At 41.6% G+C, this 22,838-nt stretch overlaps 1 protein-coding gene across 1 annotated transcript in view; it reads right to left on the bottom strand.

Annotated features, from left to right (window-relative positions):
• The window catches only part of Cdh11 (cadherin 11), a 162,654-nt gene extending 140,109 nt beyond the window's left edge, over nucleotides 1-22,545 (bottom strand). The window contains exon 1 of the mRNA XM_052729378.1: nucleotides 22,291-22,545. The gene's annotated coding sequence lies outside the window, so the exon portion shown is untranslated. The remainder of the gene's footprint in view (nucleotides 1-22,290) is intronic.
• Between the last annotated feature and the right edge of the window lie 293 nt (nucleotides 22,546-22,838).

Below are 22,838 nucleotides of genomic sequence, written 5' to 3'. Positions count from 1 at the left end.
GTTTCAGAAACAAAATAAATAATAGTAGTTGGTAATGGACTCAAAATGAGGTTTAAAAGATGAAATTTTAGCTTGTTAAGTTTCTCTGAATGGATAACTGGGTAGATGATATTGATGTTATTAGAATAAAGAATATAAGAAATGATCATATTTAAGGTTGGTAGCCAGAGCATTAGCTAGTAGCATGAGTGACAATGTCATAAATTTAAGAGTCATCATTGGAAACAGGGAAACACAGCATGAAAGGATGCCTGGAGAAAACACGAAAAAACAGGCACTAAGAAACTCCAATTTAATAATAGAGTAACTGCAAATAATACAATCATAGAAGAGATGGTTCAGGAAGTATAAATGTTAAGGTTTAAATAAATGTTGCCCAAAGGTCTATATCTAAAAGTTGGATACTTGGCATATATATATATGTATATTTGAAATTGTGGATCCTGAAGAGGAGGCACCCACTATAGAACCTTAGGTCATTGTGAACCTGCTCTAAAAAGAGATTGGGACATGGCCCATTCTTTCTCTTTCTCCCTTTCTCTCTCCTTCCCCTTCTCCCTCTCCTTCCTGACAAGACATGTCAGCATCTCACATGATGTACTATGTTTAGTGGAGATCCAAAGTAGGGTTGCATTTGATTTGTATTTGGTCATCTATACTCTGAGCCAAGAGCAGCTTCTATTTTATAAGCATCCAGTGGCAGACATTTCGTAGCAATAATGTGAGGCTGACTAACACACTAAGGAAGAGTTTATCATCCTGAGAAAGGAAAAAAAAGAGAGAAGGTTATTAATTAAGCAAGATGGAGTCAAAGGACAGCCAGAGGTACACCCCCAAACCAAAATGGCATTTATTTGTGATATTCAAGATGAATGGACAATTGCTATGTTTAATGCCCTCTGAGAAAATGAATCCATGCCCTTCCACTTAGAGCTCACATCTCTTTTCAAGAAAGCAGTTCAGATTTAATCTAAATTTCTCATCCTGAAACTCACATTTAGTACATCTCATGGGGACAGAGAGAGAGAGGGAGAGGGAGAGAGGGAGAGAGAGAGAGAGAGAGAGAGAGAGAGAGAGAGAGAGAGAGAGAGAGAGAGTGAGTCAAAGGTTGAAATCTGGTAATGTCTCTCCTCAAAGCAATCCTTCAAATATGTATGAGGTATTTTCTCTCAGGCATTGCCTCAAAACTGATATCCATTATTCAAAGGAGATATAGTCTAATATTTTTCTCCTTCCAAACATTTATTTGCACAAGCCTGTTTCCCATCCTCCTTGACCTTTCTAGCCTGTCTCTCCCCTGACACATGAGTGCTAAGTTAGACCTTCCCTGCTAGAATGGATTTGACCAACTGAGGGGAAGACAAGCCTGACACTGACTGTGATGCTGCTCATGGTCCTTTCCACTTCTTTTTTTCTAGTTTTTAATTTTTCCTTTTTCTTCTCTACTTTCTCCCTTCTCTACTTATCTTCTAGTATGTTCCAGTAACAGTAAGGAACGTCACTGCTGCCTTCCCCTTTGTTCTAGGGCTCACAGAGACAGTGGCTCTCATTTGCAAATGTCAAACAGCTTCTGACACACACTTCAACTATGCTTCACTCACCATGCTTATCACTACTAGATACTGTTTTCTTCACTTGTCTGTGTCTTTTGTGGTTGTCTGCTCCCTCAAACTAAACATGAGAACTTAATTTTATTCATGCTTTTTGGCAAAGATCTTTATACACTGATACTAGACTGAGTCACATTACTGCCCCTTGGTCAAGGTGACATAAACAAACATGAGATAATGAAGCCATGAAGGCAGGCACATCAAGACTGTCCTTTGAAGCATGTCTTTGAGTTATTTCCTCTTCAAAGTCAACTACCATAATTTAAATCACAAAGAAGCCATTTGCTTGAAAATTCAAGGCTCTAGTTAAGTGCCATGCAGGCTATCATCAGCCAGTAAAGGCTAACTTGCTCCCCATTCCTGAGATATTTTGGAATAGAGTTAAAATTCCAGATCTAGCTGCCTCATCTCCAGGACCAAACAGAATAGATATGATGTGTCTCCACGAATCCATGTCTCAGTTACAGAACCCAAAACAAATAAGTGGTAGTTATCTACATGGTCAAAGTGCCACAGCACCCTCTGCTACTCTTCAAAGTTCAGATCTTCCATGGCAATGTTCTCTTCACAAGAATCCGATTTCCTAGACAAACTTGACATCATTGGAAGTGGCTTAGTTTATTGGGTTATTTCGTCTTCTTCCTTCCTGATCAGCTGTGAAATTTGCAAAATGAATTGAGATTCATTTCAGTTATAAACACATAGGAAATATTAATCAACTACAGTATATGAGAAATGTAGAAGAACATATTATCAATTTACTAATGTCCTATGTTAACTGAGTTGTTGTGTTAATGCTATCACTGTTGACACTACTGTTGTCATGTTCTTCCTCTTGGTTCTTGAATGGCTATAGTGGTGTAGAAATTATTCTGGACAGAGCAACAAAATATTTAAGCATAAATTCAAGTTCTGAATCTTACTGATAATGATGAGCACACTAGAGAAGCTTATTTAAGATTTCTGAGGCTTTCTTACCTTATCTGAATGATATGGGTGGGAGTGTAGAGATGCTTTGACTGTGAAATAAGATAACATGACAAGGTGTTCAACAGAGCATCTCCTTCACCAACAGTATTTTTTAAATGTTGTATAAATTGTTCCTTGAAGAGCTGAGTTCTGCACACATTTACACAGTTTCTGCCAACTGCATGTAGGTATAGAACATTTAAAATGTATATAGTCCAAACTGAGATGAGTTATAAATTCCAAGCACATGTCATATGTCTGAGATGCAGTAGGAAAATAATCATGTGGTTAATATTAAGTCCATGATTTATATTTTATGTGCTGTGTTATAACATTTTATCTATGCCATAGATGTACAAATTAACACCACTCTTTATGTACATATTAACATATGTACAAATTAACATATATACATACCTGTATATTAATTATGTTATTATGTATATATGTACAAATTAACCCCACTATTTACCTATCATTTTTCAAAAATCTGGTTGCTAGAGAACTTTAAATTATGTGATTTCCATTAATGCCTTGCATTATAGCTCTGTCGGCAGCACTGGGTTGAAGATTTCTCATGAAATTTCAGTTGCAATCACATAAAAGCTCAAAAACAAAGGAATTGGTAAAGAAAATCGAATTCTTAACATCCTCAGCATTATGCAAATGTGATTCATGCTGAGAAGGAAGCATTATAGACGTCAGTGTCTTTCTGAGGTAAAGCATTAAACGGTCACAGGTAACAAGTAGTTTCTCTTAAATCTAAGTGACAGTGTGGTGTGGAAGGAACAGTTGCTTAGTGAACTTCAGTGAGGCTCATGGAGAGGAGCAACTGTGCTGCAGTACTTGAACTTAGTACCAATTCCATACTGCCACTCAACCCACATAACTCAGCACAGAGACAGAAATCTCCATAGAAAAGAAATATTACATACTTATACAGTATTACAGCTACCATTTGTTAAGTACTGTTTGAATCTGAAAGGCTTCCAAATACTTGTGTGTTGAAGCCTTGATCCCCAGTGCATCACTGTTTTAAGAAGGAACTTTGGGTAAGTAAATGGAATATGAGGGCTCTGATTTCATCAATGGCTTAATCTGTTGATTGTTTCATAATTAGATGGGCTATAGGCAAGTGATAGAAACTTACAGGTGGGACCTAGCTGAAGGAAGTGATCCTCGTCAGTCTATACCTTATCCCTCAACCCTTCTCTGCACTCTCTAGGCTTCCCAGCCACAATGAAATGAGCAATTCTGTTCACCACATTCTTCTCTCCTTCTTCTGTCCCACCACCAGCCTAGTAACTATGTGACTACAAAGTGAAATCTTCAAAACCATGAGCCCTAATAAACCTCCCTCTTTTATGTGCATCCCTCAAATATTTTGTCATAATCACAGAAAGTCAACACAAGTATTCACGACACAACTTTGCTTTTGGTAGGTGCTGTGTGGGAGTCTGCCAGAGTCCAGCTCTGACCTGCTCCCACCTATGGAAGGGTTCTTGGGTGAAGGAGAAAGGAATGAAGACATATTAGATAGAAAGATAGAAGGAGACAATAAGAAAGAGAGACACAGGATAGCTTCAGGAGTGATGGGGGAATGTCTTTTTGTATGCTGTGAAAATATGTTGCTCTGATTGGTTGAAAAATAAAGCTGTTGGCCAATGGTGAGGCAGAATAGGGTTAGATGGGACATTCTAACTAGAGAGGAGGAAGAACAAAGGCAGAACAGAGGAGATGCTGCAAGCCGCCACCATGAGAAGCAAGATGTGAAGATACCAGTAAGCCATGAGCCATGTGGCAAAGTATAGATTTATAGAAATGGGTTATTTCAAGATGTAAGATCTAGCTAGTGAGAAGCCTGAACCAATAGGCCATACAGTTCATAATTAATATAAGTCTTTGTGTTCATTTGGGTCTGAACGGCTGTGGGACCTCGAGTACGCGGGAGCTGGATGGGCACAGGAAAACTTTCAGTTACACAGGAGGGCCCTGGGTCAATATCCATCCATTCAGAGCTTTATTCAAAAGGGCTTTTTATAATATGCTGAGGGAAGAGGTAAAAGACCTCCCCTTGAAAGATCAAAGCACACTGTACAGCCAAGTGTAGACCCTTCCAAACTCCTGGTAAACATGCCTGTGGCCAAATCATTCCTTTATGTAGCCCTACTGAGTAAAGCAAGCTCAGATATTCTGACCTTGAGTAAGGTCTCACTAGGAAGCCTCTGTGGGCCACCACAGTGCTGCCATTAGTCTAGTTGTATAGATGAGGGAACTGCTAAACAGCTGCAGCCTGCATTGTGCTCAGAGCCCCACAGAAAGAGATTGGAGTTATGGAACTCAACACAGTTCATCCAAACCCCTTTGTCACTCGAACCTTTGATCATTACTATAAATGTAGATGAGACTCTCATGCTGTAACAAAACTGAATGAGATGATGGACCGTACAGCCAATATCAAAGGAGAATGTGTTTTTCTATTGTTGTTGCTGTCACAACGGGATACAGACTTTAAACAATTCTGATCCGTAAGCCCGAAAGAAAAGCTCCAAAAACATAAGAAGGAACAAAAGCCAACTTTGTAAATTCTGATAGGTTAATACTGGCCCAGATAGGGATCAACAAATGTTAGAGAAGAAATATTCAACAATTAATCTATAAAGAATCCTTACCTTTGGCTACTGGCCCAGGTTCCTACATGTTAACTATAACAAATGTCTTGGGTCTTCCCAGACCTCCCTTCCAAATCACTTTAGATTTCTAGATTTACCTGTATACCACCAGATTTCAGTCACAAGATTTCTGTATGAAGTAAAGAAAGAATGCCCTAAGAATTCTGAGATTTTGTAAAAGTTGGTGGGTTTTGTTTTGTTTTCTCTTCTCTGGACTATAGCAGTCACTGGGGATGAAGCAGAGATAGAACTAGATACAGGGAAGATTTAAGGAAACCTCTTAGCTGAAATAAGCCTGCCACTAGAAATAGTCCCTAAGAGTGTCGTAGAGGGTGTATCGGGACCAGCAGACTAGAAGACCTCCATCTGTACACCTTATAACACAAGGACCCCTCACAGGGCAACAGTCAAATATCCATAGCAACCCAACCTGGCACCTCTGTAGACATAATTATTTTGACAAATTAATTTTTACTCAATTTGATGCAGAAATTAAAGACAGATTAGCATATTTTTTTTCACATTTGAGGTCATATGAATGCCATCCTCAGTGCTCCTTGGTAGTAAACCCAGCTAAGCCTTGAAAGGAAGTGGTTCTACTGTTCCCAAAACTGCTTGGTTCTAAATCCAAATCAGCCCTACACAAGGAAATATGAGCCATGGGGAGCAATCAGTGTCACGTTCTCAGAAGGAACACATCTTCTGAATAATAATAGGTTTAAATGGTTTTTTTTCTGTGCAAGTGTAAAATCAGGAAGATCAATTCCTGGGTAGTATGGAGAGTCTCTGCAACAAGCAAACACAAGCATTTCTCCAAGATTAATACGATTTCCATGTATTTGATCAGTTCACAGTATTACCCATAAAGCTTGTACTTCCCTAGTTTCAAACACTAGTCACTTAAGTGAGTTTGGCAACACCTTTTGGAGGCTTCATGCAGGGCTGAGAATTAAATTCTTGAGTGTCCAATGGCTTGCCATTTAGTTTTTATTGTCCGAATAAAAATGTGATGCCTACAAGCCAGATTAGCAACAGAGCCTCTAATTAAGCAAGGCACAATAACTTCCCTCTGTCTATACATTTTAATCAGAGTTTAACTGTTCTTTTCCATATAGTTTCCAATCTAGTCTTCTATAAAGAAAAGCAAATCCAGGTAAGGTAAGTTACTTCTTGTACACAGTGAGTTACTTGAAAATTGAGGGCTTGGTTAAAAGATGCATCCAGTGGTATACAAATAGAAAAGACCCAAAAACGTTATACTATGTCAGATCAAAGCACAAAGCATAAACATCTGATGACCTTTATTTATTGGTACAAATCTCTGTCATGTGTTGACAATTACATTTGTTTTGAAATGATTTCTTGGAATATCAGTTTTGATGTCTCTTAATGTACTCCTGAAGTCCAGTATACATTATTAATTTGAACCCACTAATGAGTTTTGTCTATATGAAAATGTACCATAATCCCTAGAATGTGACTTTCTATCTTTCACATGCATCTAGATAGCAGCTACTGATGGATCAAAACTAAGTGCATGTGTCTTCCTTCAACAGCTCGTAAAAGCACACTGTAAACTCTGAGTATGAAATGCATACTGTGATGTGACACTCTTGGTGGCATCCTCCTTTCATTACGAAAAGGCTGGACAGAAGCCCAAACTTCAGGAGAGAGTATGCATTTTGGAAACACAACTTCTTACTGTCTAACACTTCTTTTTAAAATATTTAAGTTGTGTGAACACATCACAGAAAATATAACACTCTGTGTCATCTTTAAATCACCCTGGGTGGGGATTGAGCCAAGAATCCATCAATCCTAGACATAGAAGGAACACCACAGGAAAAGTTTTCCAGATAATTTCTGTCCTGAATTCAAATCCTCTGAAACTGTATGCCATCTCAGGCTCTTATAGGTCTAACCAGACAAAATGAGATGAATTACAGGAAGTCCAGTTTCAGGTACTCAGTCAAGAACTTTGTTATAGTCCATGAACAATTAGGAGTAAGTCTCATGAATCAACCAGTAGAAGTGTCTTAAATCTGTTGGCTATAACAGAACAATACAAAACACAGGAACTCTTTGCTCAAGTTTGTGTCTCTCCACTTTTCAACTACCTAACACTGAGAAAAGGTATTTGGCCATCCCTAATCTGACTTCCCACCTTTTATAAATGGAGATAATTACAGTTTCCACCTCATTGATGTTGTACTAAAGATGGATGGAGATAATTCATGGAAAGTGCTGAGCACAGTATGCTCATTTCAGTTGTTACAATAATGCTTCAGTCTAGTTGCAGCATCTGTACCATGATCCTCCTCATGCAGATTTCCCTCCTTAGAGTTCTACTTCTTCCTATTAGTTTTTTTCTATTATGGTCCAGAAATCATTGAACAAAAAACACTGGACACTCTTCTGCTTCATATCCTGTAAACCTTTCCCAGGACTTGGGCAATAATTACCAAAGCCTCAAAGAAGTTGATATTCAAGTACAGCTTCTGCAAAGGGTACTAAGCTTGGGCTCCATTACTTCCTGGGGACATCTACTCAACTCAGACAAAATACACCTATGCGTTCACATTCTGATATTCTCCTCTGCATGCCTCCTGCTTTAGAATTCTGAGAAGTGAGAATCAGCAAGCACTATGTCAAGTGATTGCTGGATAAAGATTTGAGATCCAGCCTATTTAACAGCTGAAAAGTCCCCAAAATGCCACTTTATGGATGATAAAACTGAGGTCAACTGGCTTTCAGTGGTTGCACAGCTATTTATCAGCAAATCCCTTGCTGGCTTGCCTGGAGGGACAGAGCCTGCGGGCAGCCTATTAGGAAAAATATTTGTCAGCAATTGACCACAAACTTGCTGATAGGTAATGTTTGTCCATTTATGAAATATGGGGCAGAAGGTGTGCATCTAATAAGAAAAGGACATAAGGCTTGTTTTGCTGTGAGTGTAAGTTACGTCTCAGGCTTGCAATGCAGGGAATTATGGAAGCGGGTGGGTGATTGGGAGAGTGCTTCTAAAATGATTCCTTGTGATATGATCCATCATTTATTTCAAGCACATGGTCTCTCTGACGGTATTTGGTCCTGACTGACACTCCCAAATATGCTAATGAGATTTGCTGAAGTTGGAGATTATCTGAGATGTTTGTGGTCAAAACGATGATGAATAAAACACAAGAATCAACAGTGCATTACGCTGAAGGGAAGTGTGCCTGGTGCTAAGAGCTAAACTGTGATTTTTCTCTAAGATAATTCTAAGAGTGATGCTTCATTTATAGAGTTCTGTTGCAGTCTCTAAAAAATAATAGTGAAAATGAAAACTGTGTCTTATACTACAGCTGTGTCTATATACACTGTATGTACAGTAAAATGAAATAATAACAGACAAATCTGTTTACTATTCATGTATTTTAGGGGGAAACATTGTGAATTAGAATCCTTGCTATAAACAGACCTTAATTTGGTTTTTGGCTTTGAGGCTCAAAACTAGTTCTGCCACTACAGTCAAAGATGTCTCATTGGAAAACCTTCAACTGAGTTTTTATTATTTGTTCTTCATCTTATATGAATGAGTGTTTTGCCTTCATATAGGTATTCATATACAGAGGTCAAAAGAGGACATTGAATCCCCTGGAACTGGAATAACAGAAACTTGTGAGCTACTGCCTGGGTTCTGGGAACTGAACCTGGATCCTCTGCAAAATCAGCACATACTGTTGAGGGCTTAGCCATCTAGCCAGTCCCAAACTATGTTTGTTTTTAAATATACATAGATCATAAAAAACTAGTAACTGCTGATATTGTCTCGCTTCCCGGGTAGCCTCACTTAGATTTGCCTAGGCCCCCTTGGTTCATGGTCTGGATTTGTGTTTATGGTGATCAGACAGAAGCAGTACATAGGAAATGAAATGCATGGCTACAGGAGCCCTAGCATGGGCAGTTTACTTGCAAATGGGTTAGTTCTAAACAAAGAATGCTATTACTTTTCTTTAAAAAACAAAACAAACAAACAAACAAAAACACTCATGATTCAATCATTTAACTCATTAGATACATGACAGAGGCTTTAGTTCCTAAAAAGAAGACTGAGTTCAAATGTGAGTCAGGAAAGACATCCTGGGATAATGTGCAGCAAATTCCAGAAGATATTTTCACTGTGTGTCCTGTCTCTCACACTCATCCAGTTTCATGCACTAAAAACTATCAGCTATTCAGGGCCAACATAGAAGCTGCACAAGAGGTGTGCAGACTTCTCTGCCCAGGAGCTGAGGTCTGATTTGAGTTACTAGTCCATTCTGATGATGACCCACTTTCATATGCTCATACAGTGCCCCAGAATCCTTTTGTGTTCTAACTTCGAGGACTTTTGCAATGGCTAACAGTACTCAAATCTGTGGGCCATTTTCTCCACATAATTTCCTCATCCTATGCAAGAAAGCATTTGACATGCAAATGGCAGTCTGTTATACTGCCTCCTGTGGGGATCCCTGGAAATAAAACCTTTTCCACTGAGCTGTATCAAGCAGCTCTGCTAAAGTCCTAATATTTGATGCTGCCCACCATACTGACACTCAACTTAAATCAAGTTAATGTTTGACAAAGCTTCTTTGTGTTCCACTCTATACCCTAACATTCTATATAGCCATCCAGCAGAATACAAACTTCAAATGCCTCACCTAAGTATTGCAGTGGACTCATTCCTCTCAAGAGTCTTGCAAGAAATATGGGGAAATGAAGTATTTGGGATTACTCAGTTGAAAGGAATAAAAAGAAACTCATAACCCCTAGGTAGTACAGTTTCTGCAGGAATTTTAGACAGACAGGTTCAGGAAAACACCAGGAACCTCAGGATAGTGGAGAATTAGAACACTGGACCAGATCCTGCCATAGAATCAGATGGGTAGAGGCACCATCGCTATCTTCTCCATAAAGAGAATGCCATTACTACAGACGCACCACCTCTGCTATATCATTATTGTTATGAGCGAGATGATCCCTCACCATCAATGTCAATGGCTGCCCTCTCCTCTTACCCTCCCTCCCTCATCTTCGCCCTCCTCCATCTCCTAGTCCTCTCTCAAGCTCTCTTTCTCTGTATTTGTACACACACAATGTATTGAACACAAATTTAAAACACTGAGAACTTGGGGCTGAGTTGTTGCTCTGACTTCCACAGAAACTAGTAAAAGCACTTTCTGGTCCTTTAAGACTCTAAGTAGAAAGAAGTTTCTTTTTATAGGAACTTTTTTATAGGTGTCTATTCTCCAAACACAGAGGAGTGATTCTGTGACCAAACAGAATATCAAGCAAACAAAGTGATAAATGTGCACTTTGAAAAATGAGTTATAGACAGGAAGTGTTCTTCTGGGATGCCAGATCATTCAAATTGAGGTCTTGAATGACTGAACATGACTCTATCCCTGCTTGCATCTGGGTATCTCTATTTTTGTCCCTTTAGTCTGTTGTTGTTTTTTTTTTTTTTTTTTTTAACAGATGTTGGTAAACCAACCCAAAGAATGAGATTAACAAAGATGACAGATATTTTTATAGCAGAATTATGATTTAAATTTAAAAATATTTAGTGCAACACTTCAGTGAAACACATGTAACAATATGGAACAAAAAAGTGATTGCAATGACATACTCCCATTCTATTCAGTGCATAAATAACTTTATACTAAAATAATTTCATGTCAGAGCCACCTTATAATGTAGATCACTATGTATTAGAGAAACTAAGAAGAAAAAAGAAAGGAAAGAAGGAAGGAAAGAAAGAAGAAAAAAAGATACTTGCACAACTGGTAGGTCTCATTGCCAGGATTTGAAGCAGGGTAGCTTGGTTTTAGAGCCTCTACTATGCAGACGGTGCCTTGTCATGTCTTATGTGCACAGGGACAGGTGGGTAAATGTGACTTAACAGCAGCACGTAAGGAAAAACAAATAAACAAATAAACTGTGGAGCATAAGTCCTCTGGGTGATGTGGCTGGCAATAAAAGCTAATGTAATGTAGCCTCAGGCTGCAATAAAAGAAGTGTATAGAAGTGAGTTGATAATCTACAGTCTAGCTGCCTAGATTTTAGTCTACAGTCCTTTTCTATGAAGAGGTTTGAAGAGAAAAATGAATGGGCTGTGTAATCTGGACACGTGGAGAGTGGAAGAAGCCATCCTGGTAGATAAATAACAAATAGTCATACTGTGGAGGGAGAATTACTTTTATTTTATATGGCACCAAAAATCAAAGAACATAATCTTCAAGGAGTCTGAGTTTGACTCAACCTAAGGAAGTATTTTTCACAGATGCATATGTCAATGTGCCAATGGTATTCTTTTTTTTTTTTTTTTTTTTTTTTTTTTTTTTTTTTGGTTTTTCGAGACAGGGTTTCTCTGTGTAGCTTTGCGCCTTTCCTGGAACTCGCTTTGGAGACCAGGCTGGCCTCGAACTCACAGAGATCCGCCTGGCTCTGCCTCCCGAGTGCTGGGATTAAAGGCGTGCGCCACCACCGCCCAGCGCCAATGGTATTCTTAAACGGAGAATGACTTGCACAACAGCAAGGGTACCACATTATCATTGGTGTGTGATAGCCAAGACAGGACCACCTACTGGCATAATCCTTTAGTCTAGTGGCCTCTAAGGTCCCTATCTGACATGCAGGAGTTGGATTCCATCATCCCTTCTAAAAGCCATCATTGCTCAGTGAGGTGGAAGTGCCTTCTTCTTTCTTCAGCCCAATGTGCTAATATCTCCTTCTTCTGCATCACTGCCTGCTGCACACTCAAGTTTTATAGGAAACTGAGTACTTTCTGCAGTATAGATAATATCAGCTCACTCAGAAAATTCCTTTGTGACTTTACCACAACTGTATGTTCAACTCACAGCCCCTAATGACAGAATAATTAATCTTAAGCCAACTCCTTACAGAGGATCTTGTGAGGTTTGTGGTAGGTAAATTAAAACCACTGCCAAAGTTTTGATCTTGAGTGTACCCTCAATGCACATGTGTTAAAGACTTTCCCTAGTATGGGTGCTATTAGGAGATAAAGGGAACTTCAAGAGGTAGAGCCTGATGGGAGGTTTTAATATCACTAGGGCTGTACCCTTGAAGGGGACTGTCTGACCCAGATCTCTTTTGTTTCCTTCTTTTTGCCTCCTGATAATAAAGGAAGTGATCACACACACACACACCATCATGATTCACTCCCATCATCATGGGCTGTCTAGCCAAACGACAAGCCAAAAGAACCAATCCATCGTGGATTATCACTGTGAACCCATTTTCGCTTTATCAACAAATCACCCTTGGTACAAGGTGTCAGTGCTAGAAAGCTGAGTGTCCTAAGCAACATTCTCATTTATCCTCAGGAGAAACGTGGGAAGGATACATCCTGGAAAAATCACTACACGGCAGGAAAGAGCTAAAGGCCAAGACCAATTACAAAGTATTATCAAAGAGCATACCAAATTGACTATAGACTCACACGTAAGAGTCATATAAAGTCTCATAGTTTAACTGGCTGAGGCTGTGACATGCTGTATCTTTATACAATCTTGAATTAAATTATGTTTTTAAAGTCACAGACCACAAGTAGATCTACTAAAATTATTATTAAATTAAATACACACACATGCTGTGTGTGTGTGTGTGTGTGTGTGTGTGTGTGTGTGTGTGTGTACATGGGAGCACGAGCACACACACACACACACATGGGTTTGTCCAAATGAACCTGACTTTTGCTTGTAGATAATGAAAAGAGATTGTGTTAAGAGCAAAGACAGCCCACTTATTTGTCAGTAGGAGTACTACTACTCACTCAGGGGTAACTATGTCATTTTGGATTCTCCTACAGATGCTAGAACCTCATCTCTACATGAAGGCTTGCTGGAATAGTGCATGATTTCTCTAATGATTTCATACATCTGATTTCTGAGAGTTATATTTGATAAAACCAAGTCCTCAGCCCTCATTATAATAAATAATCCACTCACTCAGCCACAGCAGTCAGAGTGTAGCTTGGAGCACCACTTATCATCCCTTTTGTCAAATTTTAGGACTGAGGTGGTAGAAGAAGATGAGAAATGAGCATGGTAGAAAATCTGAGAGCCATATGTCATCAGTTTGGTTAGACACTGGATGCCAGGACCATCCCAACATGGTAGCCAAGCTTTGGTGTCTGGTGTCTGGATCTGGATCTCAGATTTGTTTGTGACTTGCAGTAGAAAAATGGAAATGAATGTTTTCACTCTTTGTGAGATACTGACAGTAATTTCCAGTGTGCCTATGAGTAGAAAGTCTGAGAGTATGTGGAATCCTTTTTTTTTCTTTCATTTTTCTTTATTAAGAAATTTTCTACTCACTCTACATACTATCCACAGATCACCCCTCCTCCTTCCTCCCACCCCCCAGCCCTCTTTCCCAAGCCACCCCGCATCCCCCATCCCCCAAATCGAGGTCTCCCATGAGGAGTCAGCACAGCCCAGCACACTGAGCCTAGGCAGGTCCAAGCCCCTTCCCACTGCACCAAAGCTGTGCAAGGTGTCACACAACAGGCATCGGGTTCTAGAAGCCTGCCCATAGACCAGGGACAGATCCCGATCCCCCTGCCTGGGTGCCCCCAAAAAAGTTCAAGCCAAACAACTGTCTTCAGTATCCAGAGGGCCTAGTCCAGTCCCATGGGGGCTATGTGGAATCCTTTTAGCATAGTGCCACACTGGCTCAGTGCTCAATAAACTCTGGACCTCAAAAGTTATGAAAAATCAGTTTCTAAAATCTGTAGTGTTGTCAAGAAAGATGAGAAACATGCCGGGACACAAAAGTGTAAATCCTTGGAGGAAGTTACACAAGGAAGCATTTAAGTTCCTCCTGCATTAGACAGAACATTTTAATGAACAAAGTTAATGAATCACTTGCTGCTTCCCAGGTTCCCTGAGAGGTGGTTAACAGGCTGCCATCCATTGAGGCATTTCAGATGCTTGTGGGATCATTGACAAAAAGAAACCCTACAGAGAAGAGTTAAACAAGTAGCTCTCAGGAGCTCCTTTTATGGACTGTGCAGGGTACTAGGGTCACAGGATGACCTCATATTTTCTGCCATAACACTCTGTCCCTGATTGCTAGGGAGGCCCAGGCGTATGACACACACCCCACATAGTAGGAAAATGCTGAGCACTGGGACTCAGAGTAGGTTTGCAAACTCAGCCTCATGTGTCTTGAGTTTCCCCCAAAGGTATCTATCTCCCTATTTGGTAAAGAGTTTATAGTCCCTGCTCCTATACAGGCTATATAGAATGATAGAGGGATGGGGTCAGCATATGACATGTAGTAGGATCTCAAAGAGTTGGCTTTCTCTGTTATCCCTGTTACCAGGTGAGTACAGCAGATGGTGATAGGGTGCAAAAACAGTTGGGAAAACAATAGAGTGAGGCCCCTGGGATTTTTTTTTTTTTTTTTTTTTTTTTAGCTAGAAGTCTGTTTTTGTCTGGGCCCATCACAGACAGAAATCACCAGGTGGGGCACAAACTTCTTCAGCTGTTGTCTCTTCAGGAGTTAAAATTGTCACTGTTCAAACCCCTTGAAATCCCAAACTACATTTACCTGAAAAACAAACAGGAACAATCTTGAAATTGAGACAATTTATCAAGAGACTAATTATCTTTTAAGCTCGTCTGGAATAGTAATGAGCCGTTTTTACACGAAAGCAGACCCCTGATGGATATCTCCACATCCCATGCTCAGGCAGCTTTCCCGGGAAGACGATACTTCAGGGTAACTTCCCACAGCAACCCATATGTGAAATGAACAGTGGGAACAAAACTCGCAAATGTACAAAGGAGGCAGGAGCTTCCTGGAAGCAGTAACCATCTCGAAAATCTCCACTGCCTCCCGAATATTCTAAATGGAAGAAGGATGGATCACTTAAACACATGAAATAATTCAAAAAAAAAAAAAAAAAAAAGAAAGAAAGGAAGGCACTAATGAACATTCCATCACTTACTGAGAGATGCCCCAATCCAGAGCAAAGATTTACATTTAGTCATGGAAAGAAAGAGCTACTGGCTGTCATAGTTAGTCTACAATACTCAGTCCCAGTTCTGTGTGTGAGGGAAGGGCTGTGCGTGAGTGTGCATGTGTGGATGCCTGTGGAGGTCACAGACAATTTGAGATATGTTTCCTCTGCTGTCGCCTACATTGGATTTTAAGATAGGGTCTCTCATTGAACCTGGAGCTCACTAATAAGCTAGCCTCGCTGACCAGTGAGCCCCAAGAATTTGCCTGTTTCTACCTCCTGGGCACTGAGACGGAGACGGAAAGTGTATGCTACTGGCTTTTTAAATGTGTTCCAGGGATTGAACTCAGGTCCTTGTCTTTACTTAGCAAGCACTTTGACTAGCTGCAGTGTCTCCTGAGTCCCCAGGTCTATTTTTAGCAGTTGGTAGCTTTAGTGGTTATTGGGGGGTCACTAGGCATTGGCCTAAACTTGATTTTTACCTTCATAACAATCCCAGGACACAGATATTACTGTGGGGTCTGTTTTTACAGAAGAGGCATCTGAGCCTTAGCATAGATTTGGTTAGTCTTCACCAGATATCCATATACAAAGGAGCTTTAAATACAGAATACTTTAAGTGCTGACCAGGGGTGGGTGAGACCAGGATCAGATAACGAGCTCTCAATGAAGGATGTATGTGGAGATTAAAAAAAAAATTCTTGAGTGGTCAAAAGAAATAATATTTAATACTACATTTTAAAGTCGAAATTATTGGAAAGAACCTGGAGAGATGCTGCGGTGGTTCACAGCACTTGCTGATCTTGTAGAGAACCTGGGTTCAGTTTCTAGAACCCACATGGCAGCTCACAGTTATCTGCAACTACAATTCTACATAATCTCATGCCTTCTTCTGTCCTCCATGGGTGCCAGGCACACATATGATATATGTCCATACATGCAGGGGAAATATTAATATGCATAAAATATTCCAATAAATCTGTTTTAAGAAATGGTTGAAAAAATCCATGATGAATAAAAGACAAAGTCTTCAACAAGATCAGGTTTAACCCTGCACATACACGCCTAAGCTCATATTCTTAGTCCTCATCTTAGCCATGCTGCTGAGCAAAGCTACCACCATGTCTAAATAACTGGTCCAATCCTCAGTGAGGATAAAAACTGGCTTAACCATTTGACGACATGCCCATGGGCAAAATGTTCCCAAAGACCACAGTGAGTTCCCAGAGTTTGATCATCAGTGCTGGTCATACCCAACTTATTCATATAGAGAAGGATAATCCAGAGTGGGTAGCCAGGCCTCTATTCAAAGTCTTGCTTCACTGCATGGACCTAATGAGAGCTGGAAACAGATCTCTATGTGTCTAATATTAAGACTAGGGAGGAGCCTCCTACCACTCAGCTCGCTCTGACAATTAGGTCACCATTACACTGAAGTTGTCACTGTGCCTAAAGCCGTTCCACACAAAAGAACCAAACACTGAGAGCTGAGTTTAATATGTAAAAATCACCCTAGTAGAATGGACCAGATAAGGAAGTAGAGGCTTTCCTTCATCTGTAGCAGCCTGGAGCATCTGATAAGAAAGCAGTGCTCATTCACAAGTATTGTTTAAGGAGTCCACAGTTACAGAAGACACAGAGTAAGTCTCTATTCACTGCTCACTGCTGCCAGTACAGCCATTTACAGCAGCTTCCAGGCTCAACCCCCAAAATGTTCTATCTGAGGACCTTGGGAGACTGAGAAAATAAGAGAGCGCACCACAGAGACCTGTAGTTAGCCTGCCATGACCAATAGCCCCCCTTGTCTCTCTCATACTCCCTCTGTTTTCTTTCCCCTCTCCTTCTTCTCTCCTGCAGATTCTTTCTCATTTAACACCTTAAGATACCAGATTCTCTGCCTGAGCTGAAACCTTGAAATGACAGACTATGGGACCAATGCTTTCTCCCTGAAAGTATCCCAGATCTCTACAAATGTCCCTTAACCAAACAAAATGACAATGAAAATCTTGTCTACAGTTCTAACGTGCATTCTTCACAAGCCCTTAGAAGATAAAGTGACTTCTTTTTTTAAGTTAAGTCAACTGTCTGGTAGTGAGTGAGCATCAGTTTACAAAACACTTTATCTTACTTTCCACTGAGTGACTTAATAGTCCCTCCCATAATCCATTTACATTGATTCCTGCTTCATCAAATGTCCACAAATTCCAGCACAGCTCAGAGCTGCGAAGAATTCTACTACTGAACCACCAGGGAGACAACTCTATTCAGTTTTTAAAAAAATACAGAAGTATCCACTTAAGACAGTACTTACTTTTAATAGAGCTTTTCTCTTAATTATAACATAGCATTTGTTCTTTCAATTCTTCTGAACTTTCATAATGACACCATCAAACAGTAACAAATATAAATTTGTGCAGCCTGAAATATGCAACTTAATCATAAACCATAATTTCCATATCACTGAGGAAAGAAAAAAGAACCCTCAATGATTAAATTCCAGTGATTGAGGATCGAACTTGAATTAAATTTTGCTTCATGCTAAAGTTAAGTTTTATACAGCAATATCAGAAATGATTTAAAGGTAAGAGTAAAACATTACTGCTATATTAAAACTCAGCACTCCAAAGTGTTTACTAAAAATTAAAGTATAGCTCTTTTTTTTTTCAAACTGAAAATGCTTTTCTAATGTCTTTTAAACCTCTTGAAAGAAGAGGTAATGTTATTACAGAAGTCTCAGGCATACTTCCCTCTTTCCTCCCACCTCTGATTTATTCCCCTCCCTGAATCAAAACTCTCTTCCTATCACAAAATTTAAAAAAAACAAACAAAAGCAAAAACCCCAAACCACCATCTGTCACCTATCCATCCACCTACCTATCTCACAGATAGCTGCCTCAGTGAGAGCTAACCTCATTTATCCTCTGCCCAACCCCCACTCAGGTTTGACTTAGACAATCTCAAATCACAAAATTTCCCAACTTTTTAACAAGTTGCAAAGTTAGAAGGAAAGACCGCCGGTGACAGATCCTCCACCTCGGAAGATGCTCATGTACACACTCCACCTGATCAGGAGCCAGAGCCGCAGAGATGGGAATCTGACCTCTCCGCGGAGGTACAGACAAGGCTAGTAACAAAACTGCTTTTCATGTGCTCTCAAATGCAGAGGGGCCCAAACTAGGAAGTTGAAGAAGGTCACCATTGCCCTCTAGTGGCCAAAAGTGCAATCTTCCTCAAAGGAGTCCATTTTCAGAGATGCATGAGGATCTCAATGTCAGTGTAAAATTAAAGCAGAAAGAGGTTTAATTATCCACCTCCACTGTTTTCGTTAGTCTTTCCTGTTCAGAAAGGAAACTGTAGATGACCATCACAGTAACCCTGATGAACCAGTGAATTCATGCGGGGAAATCACAATGTTTCCAATTTTCTCCTGCTTTTCTTCCTCTTCTTTTTTTTCTCAACAAACCTGTGGATTTTGCTCATTTTTCCATTAAAAAAATTAAATTCCAGTCTTAGATAGGCTAGATATATTTATATATTTACTCTGAAATAGAAATATTGACTACTTCAAATTCTAAGTAAAGAATGAAAGTTCTTAACAAATTAACCAACTTCTGGTGGAATAACGACCGGTTTTGTAAAGGAGAAGCTCATTGCAAATTTATTTTAATGAATTAAAATCACTGGCTAGTGAATATATAAAGTGAATGTCCATTTCTAAGGAAATACTTGGAAATTTATAGCATTTCTGCAGACTTGATCCTGAAACAAAAATGTTCATTGCCTTCTCTCAGCTCCATGAAGTGTATTTTGTTATTACTAGCCAATAAATAGGGAGGCCTATAATCAAAGTAAAAAATAAAAGTCAGTGTTGAAAATAAGCTCTAATAAACTTAGCTTGCTTTTCGAACTTCCGACATAAAAGCATTAGGGAAGCGGATTAAAATCAGATTTGTAGACCTTGTTTAGCTGGTTCAGAAAAAAAAAAAAAAACAGATTTACATACAACAGATTAAAGTTTATGTGAACCGTCTGCTTCCTAAGTTATTGGCATTCATAGGAAAGGCTTTAAGACACACAAAGCTCATGGGAGTGTGGTTTTTGTAAATCAAGCCATAAAGTCAATGTCATGGTGATTCCCACATGAGGGTCCCCAAATCTGAATCTTGACAAAGCAGCCATGTAATTCTAATTCAAAGTGAAAGAAAAACCATGAATTACGAAGGGATGTGCATTAAAGGGGCATGAAATTGATCCATATTCCCCCAAATGATGACACAGCTCTCCAACTCTGCACCCTCCTCCCACAAAAAATATTCTGATGCCACCACAGTAAATGGGAAATATGAGTTCTGTGCCATAAAAATATAGAGCTGTAACTTTTAATTTTTTTCAAATTAACAAAAGATTGCATCTTAATTGAAAATAGAATTTAAGTTTCAAGTAATTTGCTCTGGTGCACTGATAAGCGTTCTGAACATAATGGAAGTTCTGGGGTGTTATCAAGATGGTCCAGTGCTTCCACAAGAACTATTTCTAAAAAGCTTTCTTTCTTCTTGTTCTTCTTCTTTTCTAGTGTGCAACAAACCCACTTTGAACAAATCTCTTAAGTCTGGCCTCACCAGATTATCCCATTTCCATCCTTCCTAAGCATACATTACTTGTTCATCCCCTAACCTCAGAGGTGGATGTAGTTCTCTCTCTCTCTCTCTCTCTCTCTCTCTCTCTCTCTCTCTCTCTCTCTCTCTCTCTCTCTCTCTCTCTCTCCTCTCTCCCTCTCTCCCTCTCTCCCTTCTTTCCTGCCTCCTTCTTTCCATATATATATATATATATTTCCTCCATATAACATACTGACCAGTACAGGCAGACTTTGAACTAACAATTAAAATAATGACACTAACCATTGGTTATTACTAAAAATAAAAGTATAGGCTCCAAGTACTTCAACATGCTAAGATTTAACGTCTCTGGAAGCAAGATGCAAAGCCCATTTTCACCCAGCAAAGTTTCCTGGCCTTTGGATGCCTCTGCCTGGTCTCTATTGAGAACTGCTCACATTCCTTTGTACTAGGCAAGACAGATGTTTTGCACAGAGGGTTCGAATTCCAGGGCCTAACTGGTCAAGCCTAAAACTTAAGAGCCAGAGATTGTGTAAAGAACTTAACATGCCTGTGGCTTCAAGGTCCCTCTAGTACTGGCCGCATCTATGTCTCTTTGTTTTGTAACTTTTAGTCCTTTGTCTACTAGAAGAGAAGCAGACTGCCTGCAGCCAAGGTTGAGCATCACTCTCTAGGTTCGGGGGCTTCTGTCTCCTTGTTCATAGGAAAAAACAACTCCAACATTAATAAAATCAAGGTCAGTTCCTTCTCTTTTTCCTCTGCCAGCCTTAAAGGCTCTCACACTCAGCTCAACATGGCTAATGTGTTGATGTGCCGCCGAGGGAGCCTCGGTCCTGAGAACACATCTGCATGCCGGTCCCCCGGAAAAATCTAGACACCCCGCAAAATCCTCGCTGCAAGCCCTAGCGATAAGGAAATTGATTTATCCTCTGGCCAGATTAATTATCACTGCTCTCTGTGATTAAACCGAAAACTAACTGCTTCCTAGTACACAGATAAGAACGATCAGGAAAAAAATAGGAAAAGATTTGGGAGCCATCGTAAAAGACTTCTTGAAGAAGGAACGGGAGACTTTAGACAAATCTCTACCCTCCTGCAGTAACAGGCTTTCTTTAACAAACCCACTCCCAGCCCTTAGGGACGACTCTTCTTAGTGCAGAAATGGCACTGTTAAATAATTAGAAGATGCAGTTTCTTCATAGCAGTGCGATAGCCTGTGAAATTCCTGCTGCATTTATTAGCAAAAGCAACAGGGCTTCTTCGAACATCTAGAGAACCTTTCACCCACGGAAGGCAGGAGCGCGGAGCTCTGGCGAAACCCTGGCCTTGGCAAGAAAGAGAGCAGAAAGCGGGACCCATGGCCTCCTGGGTCCCACTTTCTCCAGGGACTCTTTACATCCCAGAGCGAGAAGACCCCGCCAAGGCGAGGCTGGGTTGGAACGAGGGGGAAGGATGCCCCTGCCGCCGCCCCCTTCCCGCCGCTCCTGGCCCTCCCTACGCGGCGGCTGGGAGGCCAAGCGCAAGGAGGGAGGCCGAGCGTGCTGAAGCTAGGGAGGCTTGGAGCGCGCTCCGAGAGGAGGCGCAGGCTTTCGGGGAAGGTTTGACTCTCAAAGTTAACATTGACCCTGGAAAGCTTCCTCTAGCCTAAGCCTGAGCCCAGCCTGACTGTGATCCGCTCGCAGACCACCCTCTGCACCAAGAGGAGCTTAGGAAGGGCGATCAGAGCCCCCGGAGGAGGCGCTGACTGGGAGGGTTGAAGCGCTCCGAAGCCTCTGGCCTCGGAGCCGCAGTCGGCAGACCCGGACCCACGCTACCAAAGTGCTGCCAATCGCCGCTCGCCTCGGACCGCTTGCTTTCTTCTGGGCTTCCCCCGCACTCTCTACACCGGGACTGCGTTCTGGGTAGCTCTCTCTGCGGAGGTGCTGGAAGACCCCTAGGAACCCTGCAGAGAGCTATCCTGTCTAGGGAACGGGAGCGGCGCAGGCGGGCGGCACCGCACAGGGGGCGACTTTCCCTAGAGACATGACCGGAGAAGTCTGCGTGTCCAGAGCTCAGCTCTGCAGTCCTTTGCCCTAATCCATAGCAAGTCCCTATGCTGAAGCCTCGGTGCAGCACTGCTCCCCCCACCCCAGGCAACACATCAAAGAGCGGGGGAGTACACATCTGGCGCCTCAAACCCCTGCTCTGCCCGCGCCCACAGCTGGCTGCCTTCTCTTTTTCTCTAATTTTAAAAACAAATATTCTTTTTAGCACCCCCCCAAAAAAACCCCTCCCTTTTTGCATTAGTGATCTCCATCAACCAGCAGCCTTCCCCTTTCGTAGACAATCTCTTCCAGAAGCAATTCTTTTCTCTTTCTGCCTACTCCGAGAAGCCCCATCTAGACGGGGGGCTAGAGACTGGCAGAGCACCTCACCTGGGGCCCCTGCGGGCGAACGCGACCTCCCGGCCGGCGGTCCCTGGCACTGGGTGAGCGCAGCGGTGTCAGCCCGGGCCCCAGTCCGAGTCCCATTCACAAGTCGGCGGCGGCTGCTGCGAGCGGCCCCCGCGGCATCTGCTCCTCGGCCCGCGACGCTCCCCTCAGCTGGCGGCGGCCGCGGAATGAGCCGCGGAGCGCGCTAGTGGCAGGAATGAGAAACCGGGGGGAGGTGGCGGGCAGGCGGGCGGGTAGGGGGGAGGAGGAGGGAGGCCGCCGCTGGGAGGGAAGAAGAGGGAGGGGGGCGGAGAGGAACCGGGGCTGCTAGACGCGGAGAATTGGGCCTGGAGGAGGCAACGGGGCCGACCCTGTCCGGGCCCCTCCCTCCGGGAACCCGCGAGATGCTAAACCCAGGGATAGGTGGCCGCCCCTCCTGCTCCGGGTCGCGGCGCTCAGTCTCCTGTGGGGGCTCAGACTGAGTCTGAAGCGACTGAAGTTGGGCTCCAGGGATACACAGCCAATCAGGAAGGGCGACGGAGGGAAGCTGG

Source organism: Peromyscus californicus, unplaced genomic scaffold, assembly GCF_007827085.1.
Source record: "Peromyscus californicus insignis strain IS unplaced genomic scaffold, ASM782708v3 Scaffold_8__1_contigs__length_139910024, whole genome shotgun sequence".
NCBI lineage: Eukaryota > Metazoa > Chordata > Mammalia > Rodentia > Cricetidae > Peromyscus > Peromyscus californicus.
The sequence above is the reverse complement of the archived record's forward strand: the minus strand, read 5'-3'. Positions and strand labels throughout refer to the sequence as shown.